The sequence below is a fragment of the Sciurus carolinensis genome, chromosome 3 (assembly GCF_902686445.1).
Source record: "Sciurus carolinensis chromosome 3, mSciCar1.2, whole genome shotgun sequence".
Lineage (NCBI taxonomy): Eukaryota > Metazoa > Chordata > Mammalia > Rodentia > Sciuridae > Sciurus > Sciurus carolinensis.
In genome coordinates, this window is record NC_062215.1 from 113005372 (window position 1) to 113032322 (window position 26951).

The 26951-nt window shown below is 33.9% G+C and overlaps 1 protein-coding gene across 2 annotated transcripts in view; it reads right to left on the reverse strand.

The window, feature by feature from the left end:
- Kcnh7 (potassium voltage-gated channel subfamily H member 7) overlaps positions 1–26951 on the reverse strand; it is a 467633-nt gene that overhangs the window by 280183 nt on the left and 160499 nt on the right. The window lies entirely within an intron of this gene.

Below are 26951 nucleotides of genomic sequence, written 5' to 3' on the forward strand. Positions count from 1 at the left end.
TATCATATGTAAGAGCGTATACAGCTTTGGAAGAAACTGCCAAACTGTCTTCCAAAAGATGTTATTCCATTTCCTATCCCCACTAGCAATAAGGGAGAGTTCCTTTAGCTCCATATTCTTGCCAGCATTTGTTGTCATCATCTGTGTTCAGGATTTTTGCCATTCTAATAGGTACAGAGTTGCAGTTCACTCCTGTTTTACCATGGAATTCCCTGAGACTGTGTGATATAGAGGATCTTTTCATATGCTTTTTATGCTAACTGTATATATTCTTTGCTGAGGTAGGTGTCTGTGCAGAACTTTAACCATTTTAAATAGTACTGTTTATTTATTTTTAAGTGTTAAGTGTTCTTTATATACCTTGGATAAAATGCTTTATTAAATATGTTCTTTAAAAATATGTGCCTTGTCTTCTGACTCCCTAGACAGTGTCTTTCACAAAGCAGGTTTCAATTGTAATGAAGTCCACTTTATAAATTGTTTCAGAAATTGTGCCTTTTATGTTGTACCTAAACATCATTACCAAATCCAGCTGTCTTAATCTGTTTCAGTTGCTGCAGCCTAATATCCTAAACTAAATAGCTAATAAACAATAGAATCGTATTAATTGCAGTTTTGGAAGCTGACAAGTCCAAGACAAGATACCCGTAAATCTGGTGTTCTGGTGAGAACCTATTTCCTGATTCACTGTTGGTCTCCAGGACAAGAGTGAGGGAACCCTGTATGGTCTCTTTTAGAGGGGTACTAAACCCATGCACTTTTATCTAATCATCTACCGCGGTACTGCTTCCTAACAGCATTAAATTAGAGGTTAGGATTTGGGGCTTTGAATTTTAGTGGGGCACAAACTTTGTGTCAACAGCAGCAAGTTCACAGAGATTTTTTCCTATGCTCTCTTATAGCAGTTCTATAGTTTTGGACCTTACACTTTGATCTATGATCTGCTTTTAGTTAATTGTGAAGTGTATGAGATCTCTGTTTAGATTCGGTTTTAAGGGTGTGGAGGTTCAATGGATAGCATCATTTGTTGAAAAGACTATCTTTCCCCCATTGTAATGACTGTGGTTCTTCATCAAAGAGTAGTTGAATATTTGTGTCGAACTTAGTATGTACTCTATTCTGTCTCATTACGTCGATTAGTTTGCAAATACCACATTGATTTGATTATTACTATTTTATAGTAAGTCTCGAAGTCAAGTAGTGTCAGTTTTCTGCCACTGTCGTTCTCCTTCAATATTGTGCTGGTTTATCATGAACTTTAATCCATATAAACTTTAGAATCAATTTGTTATTGTTTTAAAAATAGCTTCAAAATAATTTTTATTGGGATTGTGTTAATTCTATAGATTGAGCTGAAAGTCTTCCTTATCTATGAATGTGGGATAATTCTCCATTTATTTAGCTCTTTGAATTTTTTTAATCAGAGTTTTGTAGGTTTCCCCATTTAAATCTTACATACATTTTGTTAGATTTATATCTAATTATTTCATCTTGGGGTGTTAATGTAAGTGATATTGTGCTTCAGTCTTCAAATTCCAATTGGTCATTCATGATGTATAGAAAAGTGATTCATTTCTGCCTACTTTGTTTTGCAATTTTACTCTTAGTACTTATTAGTTTCTGGAGTTTGTTTTTAGGAATACTTGGAAAGTTCTACACAATCATGCTATTTTCAAGTAAAGACAATTTTATTTCTTCTTTCTTGGTTTTTATGTTTTTTATTTACTTATTGCTTTAGCAAAGATGTACAAGAATAATTTTGAAGAGGAATGGTAAGAAGGGACATCTGGATCTTAGAGGGAAAGTTAGTAATTTTTGACAATTAAGTATGCTGTTAGCTGTAGGTTTTTCATAGATGGACTTTATCAATTTGAGGAAGTTACTTTCTACTCGTATTTGGATGAGAGTTTTTATCATGAACGGATGTTGGATTTTTACAAATACTTGCTTAGCACCTATTGATAGAAATCATATGATTTTCTTCTTTAGCCTGTTGATTTGATAGATTTCATTGACTGATTTTGAATGTTGAACTAAACTTGCATGTCTGTAATAGAGACCAGTTGATAGTGGTGTATAAACATTCTTATACAACAGTGAACTCACATTGAAAATTTATATGACTAAGAAATTTTTAGTCTCTGTTCATGAAAATTATTTGTTTGTAGTTTGTGTAATGTCTTTGCTTCTAGGCTTAGATTAATGCTGGCTTCATAGGATGAGTTTAGAAGCATTTCTTTCAGACTACATTCTAGAAGAACATTGGTATAAATTCTTAACTTAGATTTTTGGTAGAATTCACCAATACACTGTTTTGGAAGGTCACTCGTGATTGATGCTTTTATAAAAAGATAAATTTAAGAAATAAATTTACATCTCCTGTCTATTAATTCTTGTATGAGTTTTGGTACACAGTATCTTTCAAGAAATTTCACCTCAGCTAACAAAGGTGGGCATAGACATATTTATAATACACGGTATTTCCTTTTTGATGTTCAAGGAATCTGGGGGTATATTTTTTTTCATTTCTGATATTAATAATTTTGTCTTCTCTATTTATTAGCCTGCCTAAGGACTTATCAATTTTATTCATCTTTTCAAAGTGCTAGCTTTGGGTTTTCATTGATATTCTCTATCAGTTTCCCATATTAAATATCACTGATGATGTTGGACTTAATTTTCTATTCTTTCTCCAGTTTCCTAAGGCAGAACTTAAATTATTAATTTTAGATACTACTTCTTTTCTAATGACATTCTGCTCAATGCTACAGTCTTTTTAAGTATTGTTTTTCTCTACATTTCCCAACTTTTAACAAACACCATTTTCATTTCAATTTAATTCAATGTATTTTAAAATTTCTCTTGAGATTACTTCTTTTATCAATGAGTTAGTTAGAAATGTGTTTCTTAATCTTCAAGTATTTGAGGATTTTCCAGTATTCATGTATTTTCCAGTTATCCATGTTACTGATTTCTAGTTTAATTACATTATAGGATGAGAGTATATCTTGTATGATTCTTATTATTTAAAATTTGATAAGGTATGTTTTATGGCCTTTAATTTGGTCTGTCTTTAATGAATGTTCTATGACAACTTAATAATGTGTATTTAAGGCCTGGTTTTTTGATGCTTCCTGCTTTGATTTTCTAAGAATTGTTTTAGATATTCTGGGTTTCTTATTTTTCCAAATGAATTTCATGACCACTTTTTCTATTTCCATGACGAATGTCATTGGAACTCTGATGGGAATTACATTGAATCTGTATAGCACTTTTGTAGTATGGCCATTTTGACAATATTATTTCTGCCTGTCTGAGAACATGGGAAGTCTTTCCATCTTCTTAGGTCTCCCTCAATTTCTTTCCTTAGTGTTCTGTAATTTTCATTGTAGAGATCCTTTGCCTCTTTTGTTAGATATATTCCCAATTATTTTTTTAGGCTATTGTTAATGGGATTATTTTTCTTAATTTCTCTTTTAGCTGGTTCATAATCAGAGTATAGGGATGCAATTAATTTATGAGCATTAATTTTGTACCCTGCTACTGCTACTTTGATGAATTCATTTATGTGCTCTAGAATTTTTCTGATAGAGTTTTTTTTTTTTATCTTCTAAATATAGAATCATGTCATTGGCAAACACAGGTAGTTGTAGGTCTTCTTTTCCTATTTGGGTATTTAATTTCTTTCTTTGACTAATTTCTCTGGCTAGAGTTTCAAAGACTATGTTGAACAGAAGTGGTAAAAGTGGGCATCCTTATATCATTCCTGTATTTAGAGGGAATGTTTTCATTTTTTCTTGGTTTAGAATGACATTGGCCTTGGGTTTGTCATATATAGCTTTTACAATGTTTCTATGTTCCTACTATCCCTATTTTTTCTAGTGTTTTAATAGAGCTATAGTAACAAAAACAGCATGACACTGGCACCAAAACAGGCAAGAAGACCAATGGATCAGAATAGAAAACACAGAGACAAACCTACAAAAATACAATTACCTCATACTAGACAAAGGCATTAAAACACATACATTGGAGAAAAAAGAGCCTCTTCAACAAATGGTGCTGGGAAAACAAATGTAGCAGAATAAAATTGAATCCCTATCTCTCACCATGCACAGAACTCAATTCAAAGCAGATCAAGGACCTAGGCATTAGACCAGAAGTTCTGCATATATTAGAAGAAAATGTGGGCCCAATGCTTCAACATATCAGCTCAGGAATTGACTTCCTTAACAAGACTACTAAAGTACAAGAAGTAAAATCAAGAATCAATAAGTGGAATGGCATCAAACTAAAAAGCTTTTTCATGGTAAAGGAAATAATCAAGAATGTGAACTAAAGCCTAGAGAGTGGGACAAAATCTTTGCCACCAGCAACTCAGAGAGAACATTAATTTCCAGAACATATAAATAACTCAAAAAACTTAACATAAAAAAACCAAATAATTCAATCAATAAATGGGCAAAGGAACTGAACAGACATATCCCAGAAGAAGAAATATGAATGATCAACAAATATTTAAAAAAAATGTTTAATATCTCTAGCAATTAGGGAAATGAAAAATTAAAACTGCTCTAAGATTTCATCTCTCAAAAGTCAGAATAGTAACAACCAATAATACAAGTAACAATAAACATTGGTGAGGATGTGGGGAGAAAGGCATTCATACATTGCTTGTGGACTGCAAATTGGTATAACCACTCTGCAAAGCAGTATGGAGGATGCTCCAAAAACTAAGAATGGAATCACCATTTTACTCAATATTTATCCAAAGGATTTAAAATCAACATACTATAGTAATTCAGGCACATTAATGTTTATAGCAGCTTAATTCACAATGGCTAAGCTATGGAACCAACCTAGGTACACTTCAACAGAAAAATAGGTAAAGAAAATGTGGTGTGTATATACACAACGGAGTGTTACTCAGCCATAAGGAATGACTTTACCCCATTTGCCAGTAAATAGATGGATCTGGAGACTATCATGTTAAGCGAAATAAGTCAGTCCCCAATTGCCAAATAATGTTTTCTCTGATATGTTGAAGCTAATCCACAATAATGGTGGTGGTAGAATAATAGAAGTTCAGTAGATTAGACAATGTTGAAGGGAGGAGGGATAGAAAAAAAAAAAGAGAGTGGAATGAATTTGACAAATTTTCCTATGTACATATATGAAACATCACAGTGAATCCCACTATCATGTACACCCACAAGAATGGGATCCTAACTAGAATAAGCTATATTCCATGTTTGTATAATTATATTAATACAGAGTCTAATGTCATGTATAGCTATAAAGAATCAATCACTCAATCAATACAAGAATAATGTGTATCTTTTGTTAGATGAAGTATTCTACAGACATCAATTATATCCTATTGATTGATGGGATTATTGGGTTAAACTGTGTCCTTACTAATTTTCTACCTAATAAATATGTTCAAATGCTCCTTAATTTTGTTTAGAAATTGATTCTGCTATTTTTAAACATTGGTAAACTGAGAAAATACATATTTTTAAACGTTACAGTGTTGAACCTAACACAACCTTTCATATTTTATATAGAAATTAAGACAGACAAAAGTCATAACATTTGCCTATCGTACAACTCTTTCATGATGATACAGAGATGATGATTCATATGTTTGAGAAAAAATTACATTTATAGAAATTTTGCTTTTTATTGTTTTGTCACTTTGGGTTTCATATTAAGATCTGCTGTAGGATATGTTTAGATAGCAATCATGATGATTTACTAATGATATAATAAATTCATTAGCTACCAGCAGATCCCCAGTCTTGACTCCTCTATGTCAGACAACTTGATGATAGCAAAATATATTTTACAATGAACAGTACTTTTCCATGGCAAGGAATTAATCTTGTAGTAATTTTTAAAGATTGGTTCATTGATATTTTGAAGAAACAACAACAAATTAAAATTATTTTCAACATTTTTAGAAGAATGACATTTTCTAACGTGAGCTTGAATGTGAAAACACTATGTTACCAATGCTCCAAATACACAGTGTTACAGTCCATTTGCTATCTCCTGCCTGAATCAGAACACAGAGAAGAGCTCTGTCACTTAGGTTCTTTACCTGTTATCCAAAGCAGAAGATTATATGAGTTCTTTAGAGGCAGGATTTTGATAAAATAGAAAACTCAGTGTGGAGGAAAGGTAGTGGCAAGTAAGAAAGTTTAAAAAAGATAATACAGATGTTAATTAAAAACTTGACCTTGGCATCTTTAACAAAATATAGTGAAGGAATATATGTGTTTGAGAATCTTCCACGTTTTTCAGATAGCTTCATAAGTGTGAACATAAATGGTCACTATCTGTAATAGTAGATTGTTTTTCCAGGAGTCTAAATGTCCATCTTCATCTGAATCATGAATCTATGGGTAGGTTATAAATGTTAATTCTTAATATCTTGAAGGCTCAATCTCTGTAGTAGAGACAGGGTGCTCTGAATTGTAATAGATCAGAAATGACTCTGTAAAAGCTATTTCCGGTAATGAAAATATCACAAATTTTATGAGATAAAGATCATGTAATACTGAGAAAGAGATACTCCAGATTTAGAAAGGAAATGAGAAGCAAGAGCTATCCAATGACACTGACAGATGTTTTCAAAGAGCTCTTGCATCATCTCTCCTTTGGTAACTGTACACGTTGTTATAAAAGGTCTTGGTGCTTTGTGGTTCAGTTCTAGGAAAGTAAAAATTTTAAACTTCTAAAATAGTGTTGTAGGACACTTTTCTATAATTTTAAAGAGTATTAGATTACATTAAAATTCTGATTTTCTGTGTAATCCTTGATAACTGAATAAAATGTATTCATTGAAACATTCTCGGGAACACGTTATTGTGGAATATATATATATGTATATATTACATACATATATATATTTCAATAAAGTTTACTTTGAGGCAAAACAAATTGGTGACTAATAGTTGATATACTAGCCAATGTATATGATAGCTCTATGTAAAAGCACCTTTTACTCCTGTATGAAAAAAAGATGTCTTTATTGTGTACTGTGTTCACAAATTCAGTCTCTTTCCTTGTTCAGAGCTTTCGGTCATTCTCTTCCCTGTGGATGGAGAATACCTTCTTCCTCCATAGCTAGTTCCTTCAGAGGTTTTCTCTGATAGCCCTCTTTTTGTTGATATCAACAAGCTGTTTTCTTTATTTTATAGCCTTTTTTGCTTGCTTATTTAAAATCTGCTTTCCCTGTGCATCTATCAGCCCACTGGAACAAGGATCATGAGTATTTTGTTCAACATGATTTCATACAGTTTTTATCAAAATGACTGGTAAATATTCAGTGCATAGTAAACATTTGTTCTGAGAATAAGGAAATGAATAAATGTGATATAGTACAAAGAACATTGAATTTGAGGTCAAAAAAACATAAATCCTTCTTACTCTTCTGAAACCTTTATATCTATATAGGTAAATTATTTGACTTGTTTTGGGCACAATTATCATTTCTAAATAAGAATATAATTGTAAGGTCTCTCTTACATGGGGTTATGAGGTTTAAAGACAGTGGGTGGAACACACTGGCAAATGGCAGGCATTGGTAAGTATAGTCATTGTGCTGTGTTGCCATGGGTACATCATGACCTTTGGAGCTGCCATTTGCTCATCTGTAAAATCAGTAAATGAATAATTATGAAGCTAAAATGTGTTTTCTATACGTTCTGAGCTTGGCACAGAGAAGACATGCAGCAGATGTTTGTTGAATATGCCTTTCCAGAAAGCATATTCTCTAATATTTATTCCAGGACTCAGACATCTTCACTTTATGTTTGAGAAAAAAATTTACATTTGTACACTTTGCTTTTTATTGGTTCATCAACATTCCTGTTTTCATATTAAGACTTACCCTAGGATACATTTGAATAACAATTCTTGATGATCTACTAATAATTTAATAAATTCAAGTGGAATTTCTCTTATTTTCCTTTCAGAATAAAACATAATTTTCATTATCACAAACTCTCCTTTTAAATAGAGAGCTGATTAATTTTATCTTTCATAAAATTGTCACTAATTTTTTGCCCATTCTGAAGATGTTCAAGAGAATCAAATGATCAGTTATGAGAAAGAATTAAATTTGAAATGCGGATATAAACATTAACCTGTTCATGGAAGAACTCTGAATAAACTTCATCCAACCCTGTTATTAGTAATTGAGAATAAATAACATCAGAATATAAGAATAGAGCAGTGATGAAATGGCATTGATGTCTCAAAATCGAGTAGAAATGCCAATGCAAAATATGTCACAGTGAACTTAGCTATGTATATGGTTTTGAGTATCAAGGAAAGATAACACAGAAGCAACATAAAATGTGATAACTTCTCAGGAGTCTGGTAAGATTCACTAACCTAGTGCAGAACCATTACAAATCTATAATCTTCTACTGGCTTTATTAATTCTATCTGAACTTATCTACTGATTTTCACTAACTCTGCTTTCTCTCTAATTTCATATGAATGCTATGATTTACTCTTAGTAAAATCTCCATAGTGATTCCTCTCTTCAAAATTATGAGTCTACTTAGTTACCATCCTTACTACAAATTATTAATTTCTCTTTCCATGTCACTCCCAATGCTATTTCTTCCAACTTTTTTTCCAATCATTTTGTCTTCTAGCTTTAGATTCAAAATACCCTCTAAGAATCTTTCAAATGATATTGATACTCATTCCAGGAGTGCATAAATGTATATGTGGGCTATTATACTTGCAATTTTAGGGAATTCTTGGGCATCCAAAGCCCAACCTTGGATAAAGCTTCAAGTGAAGAACACTTATTTTAGCAATCTCCTTCCAATTCTCAAAGCAGTACTAACAGTTATTATTTACTGGGTAATAGTCTTACACCAATACTGTGACGGATGGATGTCTTTTGATCCTTGTCTTTAAACATCATACTCCCATTTAATAGAAAATGAAGTTCTATGTTAAAGAAGTCAATTTAGCAAAAGTTACACAACTATTTTATAGTGGAGTCAGAATGTAAATCCACATCTTATTCTAAGTACAATCTGCTTCACTGAACTACGCTGCCTCATGACACTAGGTGAGACGATGAAGAGACAGAGAAAGCAGCTGAAATATCACAGACAGCAGGTGACAAACCAAGTTTGTGTAGACTATTAGTTCCATCTTCTATAAAGTACAGCACACTTTACAGTGTTACACAGTGATAGTCATTAGTGGTTTTCAGCCAGTATGCAGTAAGGTATACATATGGTTGCTAAATATTGAAAAGAGTATTTATCAGTCAGAAAATATTCAGTGTTAAGTTCCTCAAATGGTCTTCTAGCTTATGTGGTTTCTTGGTCCCTCCTAAAGGACCCTCAACAATTATTGGGTTACAATTTGTCACAGGAAGGCTCAGCTATAGCCAGTTCAGATTTGTGGATATAAGGTATTTTGAATACCATTCTTAGTTATGGACAAAAAACAAAGAAGTTGCCCAATTAACCTTCCTAATCCTTCACTCCACTTGTTTCAGGGTCACTCTCAACCCATATGTTTTATCACCTATGATTACCTTTGAAATTATATTTATATTTCAGGAAAAGCATTATGAAAATCCACAAAAGACTTAATTTTGACACAAGTTTGATATATATAGCTATCACCTAAATTCCACATTTTTTGAATAATTTCTATAAGAACACAGTTGATTTGAAATAGGCTTGAAAAATTTTTGGATCACACAAGTCTTGCTAAATTGTCATTTGTACTCTTTCATTTTCTTGTTTCTGATGAATGTAAAACAAATATCCTCATTTTCACTAATGGTGACTTGAATATCTATAATAAAATGCTTTGCTACTTGGATCTCCTTTCTTTTACATTATTCTGATTCAATTAAATTATAATATGAAACATCCTGTCTCTCAACCCTCCCTACTACTGCTTTTCTAAACCATTCCACAACATCTGTGGAATTTTCATTGGTCATAAAGGATACATCCTTCGGTCCTCTAATGCTTTTATGGTTCCTAGGGAAAGCGTGCTGTCTCCTGAGAATATTGTTTCATGCTGAAGTTGAATTAGAACCCCATTCTTTTCCTCACTCCCATCCTCCTCCCCCCTTTTCCTCCTTTCTTCCCAGTCCTCCTGATTAGCATGGAGATTTCCAGGAGGTGTCCTCTTAGGTCTCTCTTCTGCTCCTGCTGGTCTCTACTCCCTCCTCCTTCAAAAACATACACTCCTGCAGGCACATCATCAGATTCTTTTACCTTTCCTCACTGCCATCTACTCGCCTCCTGATCACACTTACTGATGACTTCAGCAGCTAACTCGACTTCTTTTGGGTGATTTCTACAGTCTCCTCAAATCTGGCCTCTTAGTTCTAGTGTTTATCAACAATGATCTTTTCCTCTGCTTTTGAACTCAGTCCCTGCCACGTCCTCTGACTTTCTAGGTCAATCTCATTGCTTCCATTTCATAATTTCCCCACTTATTTCCAACACTTCAGTGACACCGTTCTTTCTGACAGAATCACACCTAGTACTCATCATCACTTCAAGAGCTGCCCTTCTTTACTATGTGAGCTTTGATGTCCTTCTCACTGTCAATGATCTTCTCTACTTCCAGATCCTTTTCTCTAGCACATCAAATCCAATAATTCTCTGAGTACAGTAAGTCTCCCAATCCATGGCCTTACTTTTGGTCCCTTCCTCATCTAGCTTTGATTCTCTGATCCTCTAGTACAATCACTCCTCTGCAAACCCAAGTAACTAACTGCTTTCTACTACTGTCAAGCCTAATACAATCTCAACACTGGTTAGTGTAATTACCACCTCACTCTCCACCTACACTACTGCAATTGGAAGTTGCTAAACACATTAAGAATCTAGGTTGACTGGATGCACTTTAACGTTATGGAAGTTTATGTTTAAAGCACACTTCCTACCTGGTTTCCTTCCTTGTTTTCTTTTGCTGATATCTTCTTTAGCAAATCAATAACGGTTGAATTCCTCCTGCTCATTAACCTAGTTATCTTTTTCCTTTTAATATTTCAATTTGTAAGGAATATCATCCATTTTACTGGCTTAAAATTCTATGACTCAAATTTTATCTTCATCTTAGATTTCCCTGTAGCTTCAGACTATGCAACTGTCTCCTTAATATATCTAATTAGAAGGCTAATGGACAGCTTAGACTTCAAACATAAAGACTATAATGTGATTTAAGACAGTGTATGCTTTCCTGCAACCTTTCCTTTATCATTACACTTGGAGTCTGCCTGTGTTCCCCTTTTCTATATATTTTATCAGTTATAGATCCACAGGTATCTCAAGTCAACCCTTCCTAACCATTGCTTCTCCCCCAACTCGAATGCAAGCTTTGCTGTCACTTTCATGGATGACAGAAACAGCATTCTTGCCAGTCTTTGATTTTGTATCTGCTAGTCTAATTTTTACATGTCCTCAGGTAAATCAGAAGTATAAATCAGATTGTGCTATTCCCATGTATAAAGCATTCTAATGGTTTTACATTCTCTTTATTAAAATATCCAAATCTCTCACCATGGTGTGTATATTTTATACTTTTATTTCCAAATGAGTCTCCCTCTATTTATTTCCTTGTAATAGTTATACTGGCAATCTTTTGTTCCTTGCTGAAATTAATTTGAATTTAGAACCTTTGAAATTGCAATTCCTTCTGATGGGAACATCTTCCTTTCTGAACAAGTATCTAGTTCTCATCAACATTAGTTTCTCTCCACAGAGTTATTGGTCCCAATTCCTAGATAAATCAGACCCCTAGCCCTCATAAATCCCCACATCATCCTACTTTATTTTCTTCATAGCACTAATTAATGTCCAAAGTCATTATTTTTATGTATTTATTTTGTTTGTTGTCTTCTTCTCATTAGAATGTGCCAAGGATATTAAAGGCATGGATTCTATACTGTCACATTACCTCTTTAGTGTTTAAAACAATAAGTAGAGTGTTGTAGATGTTCAATAAATGCTTATTGGGTGACTAAAGTATATTGCTTTCTTAGACTTGACTTTACATAAATTAGTATTCAAATTTCAAATAAAAATTGATTTATATTTTCACTAGTACATAAGAAGAAAATCTGATTAATGTTCACGCTTCAAAACAACTAATAATCTTTATTAAATTATTGAAAATTATGTTTAATTTTATTGCTTAACTGTCAGCAAAATATCAGGAAGCCAAAATAAAGAAAGGCTACCAGGAAGGTAACTGTTATCTGAAGTTTACAGTTATACTGAGAAGCTACTTCCTTTTGGGAAAATCAAAATCTTCCACCAAGTCTTCATAATGTCACAGATAAATTTCTGTTGATTGTGAGTCCTCAATAAAATCATAAAATATATACCAGAATAAGGTATTGTGAATGAGAGACAGTAGCAAAAAAATGGCAGACACTGTACCCTTTTAGATGTTAGGTATTAGAAATATTTCACAAAAATGTATGACTCTAATTACTATTTTTTTTTTCCCATGCTGGGGATCGAACCCAGGGCCTTGTGCTTATAAGGTAAGCACTCTACCGACTGAGCTATCTCCCCAGCCCTTCTAATTACTATTCTTAAAAATGACTATAGATAACAATAATGTACTGTATACTTCTAAAAGCTAGAAGAAAGAATTTTGAAATATTTTACAAGAAAGAAAAAAATAAACTTGAGGATTTCAATGTTTAACCTGATTTAAATATTATGCAATGGATATATGCATTGAAATATTACAGGGGATCCCCTTAATATGCAAGATTTTTGTCTATGTATCAGTTAAAAATAAATCTTTAAAAAATTCTGAAATGAAAGAAACAATCTACAAATACATATAAAGATCCAAATCTTTTAAAATGAGTGACGAATTTCAGAAAAAAAGTATCTTATGGAAATTAAAATTGTAATACTTGAAATTTAAAAATTTGTTAGATGTGTAAAAGCTTCTTAAAACAGTGGAAGAGAACTTTTTTCAACATTAAACGATAGAAACAGCTGGGCACGGTGGCACAAGCCCATAATCCCAGAGGCTCCGGAGGCTGAGGCAGGAGGATTGTGAGTTCAAAGCTAGTTTCAGCAAAAGCATGGCACTAAGCAACTCAGTGAGAACCTATCTCTAAATAAAATACAAAACAGGGGTGGGGATGTGACTCAGTGGTTGAATGCCCCTGAGTTCAATCCCTGGTACCAAAAAAAAAAAAAAAAAAGAAACAAGTAACTAACATTAACCTGGATAATCAGAGGGATTTAAAGAGCCTAAGTTAAATAGAGTGAGAAGTTGTAATATAAGTCCAGTTGGATATCCAGGACATAATAGTGAGTAGGAAATTATGAGAGAGATAAGAGATGGAGTTTTCCAGAAGCACTGAAAGACATGAATACTTAGATTCAAAAAGTTAAAATGGACCTAATGTAGAGTGAATAAAAAGCAACACCCAAATATGTCACTGAAAAACTGTAGGACATCACAGCCAAGTCAGCCAAGACACAGCTTCAAAGGAATAACAGTTCAAAAGCAGCAACGGACACCAAAAGTCAGTAGGATAAACCTTAAAATTGCTGATTAAAAGAACAATGTACAATTATATAATTAACAAGTTATAAAATTAGTTATTTCAAGACCAAGGGGAAAATAACAATCTTTCGAAGATCGAAATTGTAGAGCCTAATTAACAGAAACATTTCTAAAGCAGTGGTTTCCAACTCAGCGTAATTTTTTGCTACCTCTCCTCACACCACCCCTTTCCTTGAGAATATGAGAATATTTGATCATAGTACCTGGAAGGTGTTATTGGCATCTGGTGGGTAGAGGTCAGGTATGCGGCTAAACATTTATATTGTACAAGACAGTCCCTCACAACAAAAATTTGTCTGTTCCCAAATGCCAATACTACCGAGGTTGAGAAACCTGCACCAAAGCAATGTTTAAAACATAAACTTAAGAAATAAGGGAAATGACTACCCCCATAAATGCCCACAGTGCAAGAAAACATAGGAAAGAATGCAGTCATAAATATTAACCAAATAAATGGAAATCCAGGGGTATATATTAATTTAGTAAATTTACAGAAAAAGAACATCACATAAACTGGGTGATAATTAGCTTTCAAAAACTCTTTATATTTTAGAAGGGAAGTGAGATATTGATTAGAATCATACTTTAAAAATTATATGTATATGATACATTTCTACAATAATTATAAATTATTTGTTCTGCCATCCAATGTAGAAAATAAACTGAAATAAAACACAAACAAAAACAGAATTTTAAAAAACAAAAAGGAGGGAAAATCCCACTTAAAATCAATAGCATAGGCAGTCACAGAGCGAGCTGGAAGGTGAGTTGGGTCGCCTGCACCGCAGAGGTAGCAGGCAGGCATCCAACCCACCTGCCTCGCAGAGCTAGGCTGCTGGCAGCCCACCCAACCACCAGGCCAAGCACAGACGCCATTACTGAGGGACCCGTCCTGACCACCACACCAAGGTCTGTCGCCATCGCAGAGCAAGCCGGCAGACCAGCCAGCCTGCCTGCATCGGAGCTAGCCAGAGGCTTCTTTACAGGCTGGTGCAGGCATTTTCAATTATTCCTGAGGGCGTGGCCATCATCATCGGAAGGGCAGTTCCCTTCCTGAGACACCTACAAGAGGCTAGAGGACCTCTGACAAGACCCAGGAGTTGAGGAGGTTTTGGGAGACTCAGGACCAACTCAGAGCCACCGGGTGAGTCTCTCCCAGATGGGGCAGTAGTCCCGAAACACAGGGAACTTCGTGGAGTAGAGTGGCCCAGTGAGACTCCCCTGCTGGAGCTGAGAACCCAGTCAACCAGGAGCATTGCAGAGGAGGGCCGCACAGTGAGTGGCTTTGACATAGAGTGAGGGTTCAAGGCCCAGGCGTTAGCTCCAGTCCCCAGGGAACATAGCAGTGGAGGGCTGCTCAGAGAGGGAGTCCCTCACAGGACAGGCTCCCCAGCCCAGGAAGTACATCAAGACCCCTGGGAACATCACAGAGGAGGGCTTCCCAGTCCAGGTGGTACTTCTGGACCGAAAGGAACTGCTCAGAGGAGAGCTGCCCAGCAAAACTTCCCACCAGGTGAGTCTTCCCCGCTGGGCGAGGTTTTCCCACCAGGGCAGTAGAACCAGAGACACAGACCCAGATCAGACATGCCCCAGTCTGCAGTCTAGACCCCCTTTGACTGACCATCAGTTAACAAGTGGAGGTGCCTTTGCCCATTGACAGGGAATATACCCCACCTGAAGGCCACCACCCCTAGAGGGGCAACATCCTAGTGGAGCACCACATTATCAAGTTCCTCCAAGACTTCAGGCTACTGAAGGCTAAGAGTTATTGGAAATCTACAGAGACAATATTAGTCAATAGAGGAAATCTGCAATATCCCAGAGTTTCTCTACTAGAGGAGTAGATACCTGAGCAATATGAGAAAACAAGGGAAGAAAATGTCCCAAACAAACCTAGATGGTATAGCAATAAAATCCAATGACAGCATGGCAGAAGAAATGTCAGAAAGGGAGTTCAGAATATACATAATTAAAACGATCAGGGAAGCAAACGAGGAGATGAAAGAGCAAATGCAGGCATTTCATGATGAGATGAAAGAGGAAATGTAGGCACTAAATGATTGCACCAATCAACAGTTAAAAGAGCAAATACAGGAAGCAAAAGATCATTTCAATAAAGAGTTAGAGATACTGAAAAAAAAAAACAAATGGAAATCCTTGAAATGAAGGAAACAATAAATCAAATTAAAAACTCCATAGAAAGTATAACTAATAGGATAGAATACCTGGAAGACAGAACATCAGATATTGAAAACAAAATATTTAATCTTGAAAACAAAGTTGACCAAACAGAGAAGATGGTAAGAAATCATGAACAGAATCTAAAAGAATTATGGGATATCATGAAAAGGCCAAATTTAAGAATTATTGGGATTGAGGAAGGCTTAGAGAAACAAACCAAAGGAAAGAACAATCTATTCAATGAAATAATATCAGAAAATTTCCCAAATCTGAAGAATGAAATGGAAAATCAAGTACAAGAGGCTTATAGGACTCCAAATACACAAAATTACAATAGACCCACACCAAGGCACATTATAATGAAAATGCTTAACATACAAAATGAAGACAGAATTTTAAAGGTTGCGAGAGAAAAGAATCAAATTACATTCAGGGGGAAACCAATAAGGATATCAGCAGATTTTTCAATCCAGACCCTAAAAGCTAGAAGGGCCTGGAACAACATTTTTCAAGCCCTGAAGAAAACGGATGCCAACCAAGAATCTTATACCCAGCAAAACTTACCTTCAGATTTGATGATGAAATAAAATCCTTCCACGATAAACAAAAGCTAAAAGAATTTACAAAAAGAAAGCCGGTATTACAGAACATTCTCAGCAAAATATTCCATGAGGAAGAGATGAAAAACAATGATGCAAATCAGCAACGGGAGGAACTACCCTAAAGGAACAGCCAAATAAAGGAGAAATCAAGTTGTGTCAAAAAAAAAAAAAATGAGCCAAATGATCGGGAATACAAATCATATCTCAATAATAACCCTGAATGTTAATGGCCCGAACTCATCAATCAGAAGACATAGACCGGCAGTTTGGATTAAAAAGAAAGACCCAACAATAAGCTTCCTTCAAGAGACTCATCTCATAGAAAGAGATACCCAGAGATGAAAGGTAAAAGGATGGGAAAAAAACATACGATGCACATGGACTCAGTAAGAAAGCAGGGGTATCCATCCTCATATCAGATAAAGTGGCTTCAAGTCAAAGATAGTCAGAAGGGATAAAGAAGGACATTTCATAATGCTTAAGGGAACCATAAATCAGCAAGACATAACAATCATAAATATTTATGCCCTGAACAATGGCTCATGCTTTTACATCAAACAAATCCTTGTCAATTCCAGGAACCAAATAGAACACAATACAATAATACTAGGTGACGTAACATACCTCTCTCACCACAGATCCCAAATTGAACAAAGAAATCATAGAACTCAATAACACAGTGGATAATTTAGACTTAAAGGACATTTATAGAATATACCATCCAACAAAGAGTGGTTACACTTTCTTCTCAGCAGCACATGGATTCTTCTCTAAAATAGACCATATTCTATGCCACAAAGCTAATGTTACCAAATACAAGAAGATAGACACACTACCTTGTATTCTATCAGATCATAATGGATTGAAATTAGAAATAAATGACAGAGTAAAAACCAGAAACTACTCCAACACTTGGAGATTAAATAATATGCTATTGTATGATGAATGGATAACAGAAGACATCAGGAAGGAAATTTAAAAATTCTTAGAGGTCAATGAGAACAAAGAAACATCATATCAAAATCTCTGGGACACTATGAAAGCAGTACTTAGAGGAAAATTTATTTCATGGACTGTATTCAATAAAAGAAAAAAAAAATCAACAAATTAATGACCTAACACTACAGCTCAAAGTCCTAGAAAAAGAAGAACAGAGCAATACCAAAAATAGCAGAAGACAGGAAATAGTTAAAATCAGAGCTGAAATCAATGAAATTGAAACAAAAGAAACAATAGAAAAAAAATTGACAAAATAAATAGTTGATTCTTTGAAAAAATAAACAAAATTGATAAACCCTTAGCCACACTAACAAAAAGAAGGAGAGAGAAAACCCAAATTAGTAAAATTCAGAATGAACAAGGAAATATCACAGCAGACATATTGAAATACAAAACATAATTAGAAGCTATTTTGAAAATCTATACTCCAACAAAATAGAAAATCTCAAAGACATCAACAGGTTTCTAGAGACATATGAATTACCTAACCTAAACCAGGAGGACATACACAATTTAAATAGATCAATTTCAAGGAATGAAATAGAAGAAGTCATCAAAAGCCTACCAACAAAGAAAAGTCCGGGACCAGATGGGTTCTCAGCAGAGTTCTACAAAACCTTAAAAGAAGAGCTCATTCCAATACTTCTCAAAGTATTTCATGAAATAGAAGAGGAGGGAACCCTCCCAAACTCATTCTATGAAGTCAATATCACCCTGATACCTAAACCAGACAGAGACACATCAAGGAAAGAAATTTTCAGACCAATATCTTTAAAGAACATTGATGCAAAAATTCTCAACAAAATATTAGCAAATTGCGTACAAAAATACATTAAAAAGATAGTGCACCACGATCAAGTGGGTTTTATCCCAGGATGCAAGGTTGGTTCAACAACCGGACATCAATAAATGTCATTCACCATATCAACAGACTTAAAGCAAAAATCACATGATTATTTGATAGATGCAGAAAAAGCATTTGATAAAATACAGCATCCCTTCATGCTCAAAACACTAGAAAAAATAGGAATAGTGGGAACATTCCTTAACATTGAAAAGGCCATCTATGCTAAGCCCATGGCCAATATCATTTTAAATGGTGAAAAACTGAAAGCATTCCCCCTAAAAACAGGAACAAGGCAGGGATGCCCTCTTTCACCCCTTCTATTCAACATTGTCCTCGAAACTCTAGCCAGAGAAATTAGACAGACCAAGGAAATTAAAGGGATACGAATAGGAAAAGAAGAACTCAAACTATCCGTATTTCCTGATTACATGAATCAACGTTTAGTCATTGTGAAAAATTTCAACATATAATATTAATACAACAAACAGATAAATATGCTAAGGAGAGAAAGGTTTACCCACCACAAAAAACAAGCTTGATTTAATGAAATATAGAAAACATGTCACCTACTTTTTCAAGCACTTGGGAAATATTTACAAAATGTGACTGGATCGTAGGCATAAAGTGAGTATCAACAAATTCAAGAGGTGGAGGTGATGTGAACCACATTTTCTGATCACATGATTCTCTTAACAATAGTGAAGAAATAACTAGAAGTTGTTCATATTCTTAAAAATTTTAGAAACACACTCGTAAATGTAACTCTTGGCTCAAAGAAAAAATTGGTGGAACCCAGAAAATATTTGTAAATGACCAATAAAAAAGACAGCTGTTGTGGATGCAGCTACAATGGCAGTTACAGAGAAAATAGTAAATTTACATGTTTCTCTTAAAAAGAAGATTAATAAACTCAGCACCTAACTTAAGAATTTATGAAATCACCACAGATATGAATGAAATGAAGACAGGAAAAATGTAGAAATAATGGTATTACTCAACACTCCTGCAGAGATTATTATATGTCAGACATTGTTCTAAAACATTTATTAATTTTAAATTCCTCTTACCAGTAATGTGATGAATTATTATTAAGTAAATAGTAAGATGAGAGAAAATAAGAGTTTATCCCTATTCATGTTAGTAAGGGAATAACTGAAGGAAGAGAAAGGAGTATAATAATTAATGAGTAGTAACAATATTTTATAATAGTTCCTTAGGCAATCAAGGATGTTTTAGAAACAATTCTATCAAACATCAAAGAATTGGGCTGGGGAGATAACTCAGTGGGTAGAGTGCTTTCCTTGCAAGCACAACGCCCTGGGTTCGATCCCCAGCACTGCAAAAAAAAAAAAAAAAAAAAAATCAAAGAATTGATAACTAGAGTATTTGATAAATTCTATCAGAAAATTTTTAAAAAGAGCTACTAAAATATTTGTTTTCCTGATAATCATTAATGCTGATGTCAAAGTTGATACAAGGATGATAGTCAAAAGGCAAATTACAGACCAATGTCACTCATGGACATATATGAAATGATTCTATATAAAATATGGAAAATCGCATCAAGCAATATTTTAAAAAGGTAAAACAACATTATCAATTAGGTTTATCCCAGAAATACAACATTAACAAATCAGCTAAAATACATGCCCACTTAACAGACTGTATTATGTATTTTTACTAATTTTTCTCTTTCTTGCCATCCCTCTTTGCCCCCATCATCTGACAAAATCCAAAGAGATAGAACACACCCCATCCACTGGGAAGGTTAGATTTTCTTCCTTGTACTTTTGCTCTTTGCCATGAGAACAACCTGTCCCAGTGAGGGGATATTCATTCTGAATTAGCCCTGGAAAGTGAATAAATTTGGAATGCAATTGATATGCATTTCACACACAGCAGTTGTGTAACATGAAGAAGAAATAAAATTTTGTTTTAATCCACTAAGACAACAGAGGAGTTCTTGGCTAACTGAGCAACAGCTTAAATAAAAATCAATTCTTTAATTTTTAAAGAAGATCTTAGAAAATTTAATAAAATTCAATGTGCTAATTTTTAAAGATTTTAGAAAATTAGAAATTGAAGAATATCCCTTAACTCACTGATAAAAATACCAAATCAAAATTTAAAAATGCATATATATTTAAGTATATATATCATTACTTAAAATACTATATGCATTTCTTACTTCATATATAATATGTAGTATATATTAATGTATGTAGATATTAGTAATGAGATATCACAAATTTGGTCTTTAAGATTAGGATCAAGAAGATAATGTCCACATCACCATTTTTAGTAAACATTAAGATGGGTGACCTAGCCTAGACATTAAGGAAAAGAACATAAAAACTGAATAGAAAAAGACTAGAAAAGAATTTGTAGATTAGTTGATATAATTACGTCAGGGAAAATGAAAAGAATGTTCTGATAGATTTTGAGAGCTAAAAATAAGTTTAGCAGGTTTTCTGGGCACAAATTAATATAAAAATGAACTGCATTTATACATAGTAGAAAACATTATTAAGAAATATAGTAAAAATAATAGCAGCAAAATTATTCAGTATTCAGGTATGTATGTGACCTTTATGGAGAAAATTTTAAACTTTAATGAAAGGCATTTAAAAAGACCTGAGCAATTGGAGTGATATCTATGTTCTCAGAGAGTAAAAGTCAATGTTCTCAGACTGCTAGTTGTTCTGAAATTTGACAACATAACCAATGTAAGCACAATCAAAATCCTAATAAAGATCTATGGATGTTAAAAAGTTAATTCTACAATTTTATAGAAATGTAAAAGCTCAAGAATGGCTTAGACACTGATGAAAAAGACTAAATCTTTGGAAGTTATCCAATAGATTTCACTATTTATCAGAAAACCATAATAACTAAATGTGTAATATAGGTAGGGAGATAGACAAAAAGAGCAATTCAACAAAATATAAAATCCATAACTATTTCCATACATACAAAAAATTCCTACAGAGTGTAGAAGACAAGGCAGGGCATAAAATAACAGATCATGTATGCCGTCCTCAGAGAATATTCAAAACTCATATCTGGTAGATTAAAAATCACAATCACATATAAAAGGTAAACTGTTAACCTTTTATTATAATTTAAAAAATATCTTTATGATTTGCAATAAGAAAAGATTCGTTAACCATGGTTCCGAAGGCATTAATCACAAAAGAAAATATTGATCAAATTTACTACATTATAATAGTCTTTTTAATTCGTCAAAATACAACACAAAGGAACTGAAAAGACAAGCTACAAGTTGGAAGAAGACATTTGCAACCAATTGCTTAAAAAAAATTAGATGGTAAGATATATAACAGACTCCTAAAAATCAGGAAGACTACAATAAACAGCCTAATTTAAAATAAAGAAAAATGAGCAGCTATCTTAAGGAATACTCAATATGTTAACATATATTACATATAGTAGATGTTTGTTGGATATTAAGAGATAATTAACATAATTAGAAATGAATGAAAATGAATGCACTTATAACACATGTGTCAATCAGATACATGTGACAATCCCAATTGGAGTAAAAAAAGATGAGGGTGAAAGTAAGATGTGGTATACTGTCTCTGATAAGAAATTCAAAAACTTTATGATAAACACAGTAGTAACACTGGCAGGAAGGAAAGGAAAAAAAAAATTTTTTGGTACTCGAGATTGCACCCAAGGGCACTTAACCACTGAGCAACATCCCCAGATTTTTATATATTTTATTTAGAGGCAGGGTCTTGCTAAGTTGCTAGGACCTCTCTAAGTTGCTGAGGCTGGCTTTGAACTCGTGATCTCCCTGTTTCAGCCTCCCGAGTTATTGGCATTACAGGCATGCTCCACCTTGTCCAGCAAACAACACTTTTAAGTGGACATTGTCACATTCACTAACACTCTGTTTCTTTAACTGAATAGTAGGTATGTGGATGTTTATTTTTATTGTTTTTCTCTGTAATTTATATGTTTAAACATTTTATGCATGTCAATCATTTTATCAAAACAATAAAACAAAAATTAAGCAAAGTTTTATGTTGCAAAAAGCAAGAAAACATCCAAAGTTCTAAAATTAATTATTTAGATCAATTAAGACTGCCTATCTACTCAGGAGGTTGAGAGGAGAATGGCAAGTTTGAAACAAGCCTGGGCAACTTAGGGAGACCTTGTTTCTAAAATAAAATTTAAAAGCCTGAAGATGTGGCTCAGCACTAGAGCACTTGCCTAGCATGAGGGAAGCCATGTGTTCAATCCTCAGTACCTGGAAGGAAGAAAGGAAGCAAAGGAAGGTAGAATTGATTCTATGAAGTTTCTAGGAAGAAATCTTATGCTTGGCTGCTACCATGATTCAATTACTATATTAAAATAAATAAATCATCAAAATGGGAAATATAAAAGACTATATGGACAGAGATGAATAAATAAGAAAGCTGTGCTTAACCATCCTGAATAATTTCTTAAATACCCCCTATTCAATTTTTAAATGAATTTGAATGCCTGAACTCAGACACAGTGTCTGGTGTCTGCTTGAATATTTTAAAGCAGTGATACTACCGAAAGGCTGTATTCAATTCAAGCAGAAAGATTCACCTCCTGGGCTCCACTCCACTCAGAAGAGCACACTAATATTTAGAAAATGTTCTGAAGACAACAATGGAAGCTGTCAAGTAATGTCTTAGGAAATATCACTGAAGGTAGTTCCAATCTTTGTTGGGCTTAAATAGAAAGCAGTCTTAGAGTAAAATGTATATATTCTGTATTCCTATCTGTTTATAATGTAATTACAAATTTCTTAGCATTTACGACCCAGCACTTCAGTTCCCCTGCTTCCATTGACATAGTAACATTAAAGAGAATCTCAAAAGGGACATAATAGAAAGAATAAATTGTGTTTTTACTAGGAACCAAAGAACTTCCAATTTCTATTTCTATATCAAGGAGATATGCAACTGTCATAGTTGACATGCCCCTGGAGCTTTTGAGGCAAATTTAAAAGAAATTCATAATTAAATGGTGCAAGTCAAAGTACCTTGGAGAGCTCCAGACATTTCTAATGTCATGGATTTTAAATTTGAAATAAAAATATAGTCTCCCAACAAGCCCTGTTCTGTACTAATATGTAAGTCTCCATTTTGTGATAGAATCTGCTCACTGTCTTGATTCATGTGTTTAATGATTCTCTAGGAAAAATTAGCAATACCTAGAGAACTTGCAAGAATATCATTTATAGGAGAATAAAGCCCACAACTTTGGTAATTCTGCTTGAAGATAAGAATTTTTAAATCTAAACGCAGAGAATTTTCTAAAATATTACTTTATGTCACATAATAATTGTTTCATGTTCATTAATATCAATAATCCCCTAAATTGTTTAAATTTGCCAAACAACTTTGTTAACTGAGTATGAAAACACTAGCTTAGATTACCAAGTGTGGAAAAATCAGTTTAGATGGCTAAAATAATTGCAAGTCCATGGTTCTAGTGATTTTGGACAGATTACGCAGCAAAAATATGTACAGAAGTCTAGGGATAGGCATCCTGAAAATGTGTGTTTCATTGTCATTGGTCATTTCACTCGTACACGCTCATTTTTTCAATATCATCACATAATTTTTAATGTAAAGTTGAAGTATATTACACAGAGGAGTCAGCAAACTATAGTGCACCATCTACTGAATTCTCTCACAGTGAACGCATGCATTCTACCAACACTCCAATTAAAAAAGAGGCTACTATCATAGAAGAAGGATCCCCATACCCATTCCGACACCTTCCTCTAGACACGTTTTTGTGCCCGTTTCTTCCCTCCAATGTGTTTATGAGGGTCATCTAATTGCTATGTGAAGTTAGAATTTGTCCATTCTTATTGTGTGGTAATACACAGTAAACTACAATGTATTTAAACATTTTACTCTTGACAAGCATATGTACAGCTTGTAATTCAGGGCCATTATAAATAATATGCATTTCTTTTGGCAAACATACTATGTATTTCAGTCAACTACTAGCTGATAAGGACTCATGTATTTAGCTCAGTAGATCCCACCAAACAACCTTGCAACTTGTTACTAATTTATAGTCACACCAGCAATTTGTGGAAGATCAGTTGTTTCACCTTCCTGCCTATGGTTGATTGTTGAGCTACTCTGGAGTGTGTGTGGTACGATCACAGTTTGCTTTTAATTTTGCTTGGTAGCGGTAATTATTTCTTCCTTTATTGGGCATTTGGATATCCTATTTTTAACATGCCTGTTTAAATTTCCCTACCAATCTTTCTTTTGGATTTTTATCAAGAATGAATGAGACACTATAAATGAGATGATTTTGTGAATATGAACATGTTAAACACAGGTAAACACTTTTATTATTAATTATTGTATGTCTAAAATTTTGGAAGACTCCAGTTTTCCTGATCAAATGTGGGTTATCCTATGTCATGTTAATTCACAACTTTCCTTTTGTGAAGGTAAGAGGACACATATGTGACCTCCCCAGGAGAGGATATGGTTGGTTGTACAAGCTCAATAAACCAAAGTTACTCATTATGATTATATTAAGTTAACTTGCATATGAAGCTTACAGAACACTGCTAAGCAATGACATATCTGAATAAGGTAGAGATCAAAATCCAAACAAAAGGAGGAAAAACTGGTGATTGATTCAAGATTTTCTTCAACAATAAAAATCTCCTGTGTCTAATAAAAAGCTCTCCATGGTAATTCCACATGCATCAGGAAGAAGAGGCAATGTGTGAAGTTTACCAAAGATCTCAGAATGCTCAAGAAAAGCTGAGTATTGTGGCTTCACTGGCAACCTGACTCAGTGAATCAAACTCAAATGAGTACTTGGGGGCTTTAGTGGATATTAGAGCCTTAGGTTAACAGATTTTGGAGACACATGCTTGGGTTGGATAACCTAATTCCCGATTGACCACAACCAAGGAACTCTTCTAACGTTCTTGGGATGGACCTTATTTCTCTAGAAAATATTAAGCAAATTTAGGGAATCAGGAATATTTGTCTTACATTAGATATTAATCCAAATGATAGAGTGAGATATGTCTGTAGCCATGAGATTGAATTTTAATACTAAAATTGACCAAAAAGTTTCAAGTGAATAAAGCTGGATACTTTTGTAGGATATGTGAGTTCAGGAGTTTAATGTTTCAACATAGACTTTAATAAATGTAAATATGCTGATGCAAAAATTTAAAGTAATGGGTCACAGATGTGAAATTGGAAATAATAGCAGCATAGATATCCCAGAGTGCAAGATGGGAACAGAGTGACTTTTTTAAGTCAGGTAAGTAATAAGCCCTAGAAATTCAAAGGGAGGGAAGAACTTCATACAGTAGGGTTGTCATAAAGCAGTTTCCCAGAACAGCTGTCTTGCTGGTGTAGTTCTCAGGGTAGAAAGAATTATTAACATGTAGCCATGTCTTTACTTATCCTAGAGAGCTGTTTATTATTATTGCAATAGTTCAGATTTGCCTTTGTAGGCTAATATGCTTGTGTACATTTAATATATTAGAGTGCATTGGTAGATGATTGAGATATATTGTTTTAATTTAAATTATTTGCATGTTATGCTTTGGGGAAGGGGAATTACTAAAGCCTAAAATACTCCTAGAGTTAGGACCATCATTCTATATTAATGCATCCCTGATGTGCTAATTACTGAAAGACTCTGAGCAGTTGTTTGAAAAATAGGAGCAATTTAGAGAGTTGAGTGTTAAATACAGAATAACAACATCAAACCCTGCATTTTCCTGCTTTTATGTAATGAATCTCACATTCAACTTTTCTCTTATTATTTTTATTTCCCATCTATTCAGTAACCCAAGAGTCATATGAAAAATATTTCAGTATTGGTTTTAATTATCTTTCTTTTGGGGTGAAAACCAAAGCAGGGTTCAGCTTTGTGTTAATTTATGTATTATGCCTAATTTATTTCTGCACCCCCACACTTTCAGTTTTATTTGGCCTTATGAAATATCTTTCTGAATTTGATTTAATTTGCTTTTGAAAAAATATTTTGAAAACTTAAGAATGTTGAGAACAATTAAAGCTAGTCGTGTCTTTGGAATTTAAACAGGTAAAGAACATAGAAAATGGTTTTACAGAAGTAGAAAACATGCCGTATTTAAGCCTATACTGCATCTTCCTAGATAAAGAATGGCCATAGGTAGCTAATCAACATACAACTCTAATGGTTTACAGTATCCAACATTACAGGATCTGTTTTTCACCGATTCCCTTTGAAGTATCAAAGGGGAAAATGAGGTAATTTTCGCAAAGGAGAGTGACATCCTGGGTAATGATCACAGTGGGCTCCCTCCCTCTAATACTGTCTTCACTCAAGTCAGAGAAAGATGGAAGACTCGAGTTGGAAGAGAAGGCAGGAAGGACACAGGGAAGAGCAACACATAACCTGAGACAGGTGAGAAAGCAGAAAGGAAAGATGGAGGTGAAGTTATACAGGCCAGTATCTCAAATCCGGAATGGGATCCAGGAAAAACAGTGGAAGTGTCATTATGAGTCAGAGCTCTGGAGTCAAAGTCCAAGGTTTGCATTATTATCTATTGGTTGTATGGCTCTTGCTTACCGCACTAAGTCTTCATTTGTTCACTTTTTACTAACTATACTAGTACCTATTTTATAAAATTTTCATAAAAATTAAAGCAATAAAACTTTGAAGAATGG